The sequence below is a fragment of the Rhamphochromis longiceps genome, linkage group LG5 (genome assembly GCF_057381845.1).
Source record: "Rhamphochromis longiceps isolate RC_006_pf linkage group LG5, R_longiceps_female_GT1.1, whole genome shotgun sequence".
NCBI lineage: Eukaryota > Metazoa > Chordata > Actinopteri > Cichliformes > Cichlidae > Rhamphochromis > Rhamphochromis longiceps.
In genome coordinates, this window is record NC_140561.1 from 20837669 (window position 1) to 20845961 (window position 8293).

The following is an 8293-nucleotide window of genomic DNA, read 5'->3' on the forward strand; positions in this document are numbered from 1 at the left end:
GAAAGATTCACACTTTTCATTGCTCAGTAGCTACCCCTCAGCATGCTTACTTGCTAACAGCTTCTGTGCGATGGTCTGGCACTGATCCCGCTTGATAACAGTAATGCTAACAAGATATCTAATATGAAACCTGATCAGTTTTTCTTTTTTGTATCGATATGCAGTATATGTTGGTGGTTTTTTTGTATGCTGTATATGCTGGTTGTTCATTGACCTAAGCTAACATTAGTTTGAAACACTGTTGCAAGGCAGTAAACAAGAGCTAGATAGACATATATCTGTCAAGTCTGTAGATCTCTTTAAAGACATATGCAAATGTTCAGTTTTGTATGTCTGAGTTCTTTCATAATAATTCAATTAAATATACAATTGTTGTAGCCAATCCAACTAAAGCTATAAATTTGTCTGTTTCATCTACCCACCCTGTGACAAGAAAAGCTCAGAATATATTTATAGCGAGCTTAAAATTACAACTCTATGCCCTGGGTACTTTTTTTTGGAGTTGTACTGTAGCTGTAATGGTACAGATGTTTGGTGATATTGCATGTCATTGTGTGTCAGGACTCCTCAGGGAGTACGTGTTTCATTTGTTCATCCTAATCCCTTCACTGTGTGTCCTGAGATCCTGGAATGTGGTAATGCAACACTACACAATCTCGTTGTGTAGACTCAACCAGCTGCTTAACACTTCAGGGCACCTTACACAGTTAACGATCCTGTGTAGGACAACGTGTGTTTCTGCCAGTGAGTGGAAGATAAAATGAGTTCAGAGAGATAATTATACCAACCCTATGGGCTCTTTTGATGCTCTCAAGAGAAACTGTAAGAATAGAATAGAATGATCTCATCACAACCTCGACCTCATTTATTTTCCATCACGTGCGAAAGACGAGAGGACCTCGAGGGTGTTACAATTATCCCACTACTCGGGGTGCCCGTGCTGTCAAGTAGTGATCTTAGCACCAATCTACTTTCAAAGAGACTGGATCGACGTGTAGTCTGCAGTCATCACAGTTGGAATATATTGTGAAGGAGATTAATTTCACTGGATGGAAGTTATATGGAGGACATTCTCTTAACCTATAATAGACGCACAAAATCTAATAATGTTTACTGCAAGAAGAAGTATAAATGAAATATTCGGACTCGACCTAATATTGCCAACTTGTATAGTTTCTTTTTTTGTGTTTAATGAGCCAGGCTTAGCAAACTCCCAGCCAAGTGTCTGCTCCTTTCCCTGCCTCTAGAAAATGTCTGATCTGTGTAAACAGCGGGAAGGGCCGGATTACGCACAACATTAGGTCTACATAAATGCATGTAGAGAGAGGGATGATTGGTAGGCTTGCGAAGATGCGGTTGCTTCACCTGGTGTTTAGAAAAGCTTGCTTCTGCTGAGCTGACAGTCCTGCCACACTGTGACCCAGCAAAGACAATGCCAAATGATGGCCCTGACTCCCTGATGGCCGGAGGTTTTTAAGAGATGACATCCCTGTCTCTGCAAATCCTGCAAACATCACAGTTGGAGCATCATTGGGGTGCGATTATACCAGATTCCCTATCATCAGAGGACTTATAGGAATAATCACCTTGCTGTCAGATGATATATGAGGGTTTTGAATATAATTTTCTTTTTGCTGGAGTCAGGGCTGAGTAAGACTATCTTACAAAGACCTGCACATGTGCCAACGCCCTTGATGTGTTCCCTCTCGATCTGAGCAACAGGGCACAGGTAGAGAAGAACACGTCGATCACGACAGCAGTCACCCCCAGAGCATTGCAACACTAATTGTGGAAGCACTCCTTTAATGTTCATTCCCATTCTATAAATAAAGATTTTCCAATGCACTAGTCAATGGGAATTCTTACCCTGATATAGAAGAGTCACTCCCGCTGTGGTATGTGTCTCACTGGATTGCATTACACTGTTTTCCATCAACAGCTAAGAGAACGGTGAGAAAAGGGGACAACCTGTAAATAATAACATCAAAGGACACCTCCGTACAGTCAAAACAGACACAAAGTTACCTCATACTTTTATTTGCTCTGCAAACATGCATGGCAGGAGTTTGACCTAATGTTCTGTACCTTTCTAGTTTTAGCTCAAGGTTTGTCTATGGCATTCCTACAATTGACATTTTTTTAAGATGAATTACATCTAAGTCAGAAAAACGATAGAAAGCAAAGGAAATTAAAAAATAAAGACAAGGACGTCTTCTTTTTGTTTCATCTGATAGATATTGCTTCTGTTTTGTTTTAAGAAGAATACACTTACATGTCAAATATAACAACAGCTTTCACTCTGTTGACCTTTAATACAAGTCTATTATGGAAACAATCAGTGGACTTTCTGTTTTTTCCCTACTTCAGTGATATAAATACAAAGCATGATTACAAACAGGTCTACTGCTGATACATCGGAAACAGCTGCACTTACCAACAACTATCCCACTTATTTCTTTATTTAGTGTTTTTTTCATTGACAGGTGTGGTTGAATTGGATGAATGTTACTTTCTAACATCCCTTCTTAGAAAATGAAACATAGAGCAAAATGAAAGGGAGTGTTTACTGCATGCATCGGTGGTCTAGTTTCGTTTTTAGTTTTCCCTTGTGTCTCCAGGTGTTTTCCTTTCCCCTCCTTCATTCTCTGTCTTCCCGTTTCCCAGTCTGTCTGAGTCACCCCTTGTCAGGGTGCCTGTTTCATTATTCATTATTCCCATGTGTGTGTGTGTGTGTGTGTGTGTGTGTGTGTGTGTGTGTGTGTGTGTGTGTGTTGGGGGTGGGGGCAGTTACTCTGTTTTGGGTTTCGATTTTTTTTGTGTTTTCTTCTTAAGTCACCCTTTGCACTGAATTTAACACTGAGGTGGAAGATTTCTGTCACAAAGAAATTAACAGGCATGTGATAACTTGAACATACACAAGTTGAAAAATAAATAGATGAACACACACTTAAAAAATCTCTTGTCAGTCCCAAAGGAAACAGCTACCCACAAGGTATTTTCAACAATACCACATAAAAATATACACTACTATTACATTAGAAACACATGATATGGGCCACGGTGGCTGTTAGATGCCATTAAAAACTTTAACAGCCAGATGAGTTTAATGTTTACTTGGCTTGTTTTTTCTCTATATGGAATTGTTACCGTGGCACCATTATAATAGCAGACCCAGGGGTTGAAGTGGGACAATCCAGGCATTCGGTCCCCTTCAAATAATGAGCAATTAATCTGATAGGCAGGTGAATGCATATTTCTGTTCAATTATTCATTTTTGGTGTGATGCAGCCTGGAAGTGACTCCAGTAATGACACGAAGATCATCCTTGCATATGGACTGCGTGGACTCTCGATACGTGCTTTTTTTCTTCTCACCTCTGTGATGCGTTAATGGTGCAGATGTAAAGTTGTGGTCATACTACTTTGGTATATGACCACGAGCATAAACAATTACATTTTTAAATGCAGCTTTTCAAGCAACTCAAAAAATATCAGCAAAGACTCAAACTCTCCCTGAAGAGTTTGTCATAAAATGTGCCTGCTAGCTAAAGGTGCACACACTTCATTTAACGGGGGAGAAAAAGAAGTTCAATACTGACAGAGATAGAAAGATGTAAGAAAGAAAGGCCACGGGAGGAAGAAGAGAGATTGTTTTCAAAGCAGGTGAAATTTGGTAAACTGGAAATTTAAATCTTACTGTCCTAATTTACTTTAAAGTTTTCAAATCGGATCTATAGACAATGTGTTGCTGTTATGTTATGTTGTGTTTTTGTGAAACTAATTGCAGTATACAAATGGGTAGAAAATATGATGTGATTTGATTCACTCAATGAATTTGACATTTTATGCCAGCCTTACAGTATCTAGGTTGTAAAATCAGCCATGCAGCTCATGAAACATCTGCTTATATCTAGTTGAACTCAGGTAGTTAAATCCACAAAGCACGGGTCAGCTGAAATAAATTACTATTTGACTTTTTTCTAAGTGATCCTTTTCCCCCTGTTGAACGTTACAACCGATCTTAAGGTTCCTTAACCTGCCAAATCCCAGGTGTTAGATAATATGTATTAAAGTCTCAAGGTGGATAAGAAAACCCATCACACAACCTGTCCTTTTGCTTTTGTTGTGATAATGGCAATTTTGCATTTGTGGTAACATGAAACAGCTGCTGACTATCTGGAGCAGGTGAGACTTGAACAGGTAGAGACAGGAAGTCAGACTGGCTTTTGTGCATTTGGCTCCATGTCTGTAACTAATAGACAGGCCAGTGTCTGTGCACAATGATAATGTGTTGAAAGTAACAATATCAGTGACTGGCTCTTTTTCAGTGTCTGTTTTTCCACTTTCTCAGAGGTCAGTCTCTGTGTTACTCTGGGTTAGAAGTCTGATTTCTTACCCAGTGACTTTGTCATTTCTCTTTTTCAGAGGATCTGAGGTCTGGAAAGAGGAAGCACACTGTGGGAGTGGACTGGGTAAGTACAGGAAATTAGCAAAACAAAGCACTCATCCTGTCCTCTGCCTGCAGTGCTGACATTGAAATTCAACACAAATGCTGAGTAAACATTTAGATTTTTTTTTTATAGGGGGAAACGCACGAGTGCAGCGAATAAGGATTCCCAACTGCTTTCATTCAGGTCACCTCTGGGCCAGACTTTTAAAAACTGAACACACTCCTTGTCTTTTTCACACAAGACAGTGGAATCAAATCACAATCTAACAGTTTAAGGTGCTGCAGTGTGTTTTGCTTGCCTTTCACTGCTTACTGGGTCATTTCAAAGAAAGTGGCTTATAGTCCAATTTAATGAGTTACCCTGCAGTGACATGTCCAAAGGTCTTCAGTGAGAAAGGCTAAAGCTGAGTCAGAAATTTCTACATAATACAGTACACATCAAGAGTTTATTTTGTTGTTAATATATAATGACTAATCTGACTAACACATCCACAAGCACACAGACACACACTCACACTTCTACCTGACCATAATTGTCCATAAAGGGTTGAAAAGGGGTGAGTTGCACAATTTCTGAGTCATCAGTTTGTTCAGTGTGTTATTAAACTCGCAAAAGATTTGCATCCTTGGTCAATACAACGCTGAGGTAAATATGGGTTAGGATACCACTAAACAAGTAGTATATCTTTCTTTTTTTCAGACTGTTCAGGAAGAGCATGGTTTAGCATAAATACCTTTTTTTTTTTTACCCAGGCACTTCCTTGTTATATAATGCTCTGTTATATAATAACACTAAAGTTAAATGTTAAAACGCAAACCACTTAACTATTTCCCCCAAAATTCATATGATGCCCTTTTTTGTATCTGTATATCAGAAAAGGGTTGACTTAAACTTGTCAGTTCAGTTCACTGGAGTTTTATTTATATAGTGCCAAGTAACAACAACAGTCATCTCAGGGCACTTTATACGGCAAGTTAAAAACCATATAGCATTAGAGAGAAAACACAAACAATTTGATGACCTTCTATCAGCAAGCGCTTGGCAAAAGTTTGAAGGAAAAACTCCCTTTTACCAGAAAAAAACATCTGGCAAAACCAGTGTAAACAAATACATTTACACAATCCATAAAGAAAGTCTGATTTTAATAGTTCATATTCACTGTTAACTTTTTGAAAATGGAAAAACAATCCTGTAAGCTGGTAAACCTGTTACAAAACATGTTCTGCAAATCAAAATCAAGTACAAACATGAACTCCCTTTTTTTCTTCATGAGCACACAGACACGTGTATTAACAAAAAAGCAAAACAAACCCCCCCCCCCCCACAAAAATGCATTCCTATGTCATGTTTACAGAGCACTGGGTTCAGAGTTTTAAGGGAAAAGTGTGTATAAATAAACTAGCAAAGAAACAAAACCAGTTGAAGCTGAAATGGAAGTGAATGAGTTTAGACTTTGATAGAGCCATTTTTACTGTGTACAAAGGTCAAAAACATGTGGTAGATGGAGAGGAGGCAGTGACAGGAAGCAGGTGCCCAGGGTGTGTGTTTACACTTTTTTAAATGTACCAGAAAGGTGAACTCTTTTTTTTTTTTAGGAAAATAAAGAGAGAGGGGAGACCTACAAATTGTAGGAAAAAAGCAAAGGATTCTGTGTGCAGGATATTGTAGGTTTTCCAAGGATTGCCTGATCCTAAATATATGGACATGGTGACTGTGAGAGCTGTCTTTAAGTGATACCTTCATGCACACAGATTAAAAGCTTTTTATCTGGATCCCATTTGAAAACCCAAAATAAGAAACAGTGAAAATGATAAACAAAAGTGACAGAGATCACTACTGTGTTGAAATACTGAAACAAAAAAAATGAGTGGCAGTAAATTCCAGGTATTTAACGTGTAAAGTGATGTCACAGAAGTCACGTGAGCGACTTTCTTTGCATATAGCTGCTGATAATGGCGCACCTTTATACCCTCGACGAGATAACAGGTCCACAGTGTAAGGAGCTGCGTTGGCATGGTCATATTTCTTCATTGTGCGAGATGAAAGATGAAATATCCAGTTTCAGAAATTTCTGAAGACCACACAGATCCTATAGTTACTGAGGAAAGACTGAACACTTTTAAAACTTTTTACAGAGAAGGTAACTGGCTGCACGGAGGTCGGTACATGATCCAAAAAACTAAAAGAAGAAGAAGAAAAAATAGGATGTGTCTATGCACTAAAATCTGTAGACCAAATCTGTAACTTTTTTTAAACTGTCTGTCATGCCATGCTTTTTTTGTTGTTTCTACATTTAGATTGAATTGTACTGCAGAAAAATTCATGATCAGCTTAACCCAAAAATGATTCCCACCTCCTCTTCGTCAAATGAATTGTTCTCCATGCACTGAATAAGTAATGCAGGGATGTGAATATACTATTACATCAATGCATTCCACCAATAGATCCTCAAACACCCTGTACTATGACAAGTTTTATGCCTACCTCTAAAAATATGTCTTTTCTTTCCTTCTTTAATATCCTGTCTTCATGCTTTGCCGTTGAATGGTTGCATACATAAATTCTACATTACCTTGAAAACAATAAATTGTAAGACAGAAATAAGAGATGCTATAATATATATTCTTTGTAGCTGGCCTTTATAGCTCACACCACGAGAAATTTGAAGAAATTTAAGTAAACTTAGTGCCTAAACTGTTGCTTTAAAGCAGACACATTATTCTACAAACTATCTATATGTAGACAGGATGGATAATATTAATTAAAGTTAAGTACACGGGCTTTTCCAGATTCTGAATATTCCCAGGAATGCTGGAAATGAATTACTGTTAATCAAAACAAGTCTGTTATTTGAATGAAATTATCTTTTTTGGCGATAAGCGCTTGTACGCCCCTTGTTTACTGCTCTTTATGAGTTTGAAACTTGCTAAACTAACTGTTAATTGCTTTGAGCTCTGCAAGTAAACACTATGATGTTGAGTGATTTGATGACCAAGATCGCCCTCTAGTGGAAATATCTGCGAATTGCAGTGCTGCTGATTTGCGTCGATGCCTAAACATTAGATTTCATTTGTCGGTCGACACAGGACAGAACAAACCCATGCAGCTGGCACATGAAAAATGTGTTCAGATACTAAGATCGTACACTTTTATGTTAATTTATAACTTGTTAGTATAATTAAATGCTCCAAAACTACTGAATATTATTCAGTTAAAAATGATCCAAACCATAAAACAATGCATATTTGTGAAACCTAATATGCTTAAAATAAACAATTTAAACATTTTTATAAAGCTGTGTAGGAGTGAATATGGCATGTGGCTCTTTTGTATTTTTTATGTCGATGAAATGAAAGTTGTTGCTAATACTTAAATATATGCTATGTCATGTTAGGCAAAACGTTACATGATCCACTTTTAGTGGATGCTCATATTTAAATTAAAGTCCTACTAAATAACGCACTGAATGGTCAAAAAGAGGTAAAAAGTCAACACCATTACTGCCGAAACCCGGGATCGAACCAGGGACCTTTAGATCTTCAGTCTAACGCTCTCCCAACTGAGCTATTTCGGCGGTATGTGCTGCAACGTCGTAAATCTATACCAAATGGTTTTTTACCTATGTGACACGTATGAAGTAAATATGTTTGTATGTGAACTTCGTATTCTCTCCCAACAGCTGATAGTTGACGTAAATAGATAGAGCCATAAAGCTATCTAGAGGACTCAGGTAACGGTAGAATTTCCCTTCAAGCCGCTAGACGTCATAGTCCTGAGCCACAGGGAGCCATAAAGCAGTACGAAAATAAAGGTTTTAATAATACCGCCACTGCTATTACAAAG

The 8293-nt window shown here is 38.0% G+C and overlaps 1 non-coding gene across 1 annotated transcript; it reads right to left on the reverse strand.

Annotated features, from left to right (window-relative positions):
• Window positions 1-7951: 7951 nt before the first annotated feature.
• Window positions 7952-8024, reverse strand: trnaf-gaa (transfer RNA phenylalanine (anticodon GAA)). The gene has a single exon. It is a non-coding gene; the product is annotated as a tRNA-Phe (tRNA).
• Between the last annotated feature and the right edge of the window lie 269 nt (window positions 8025-8293).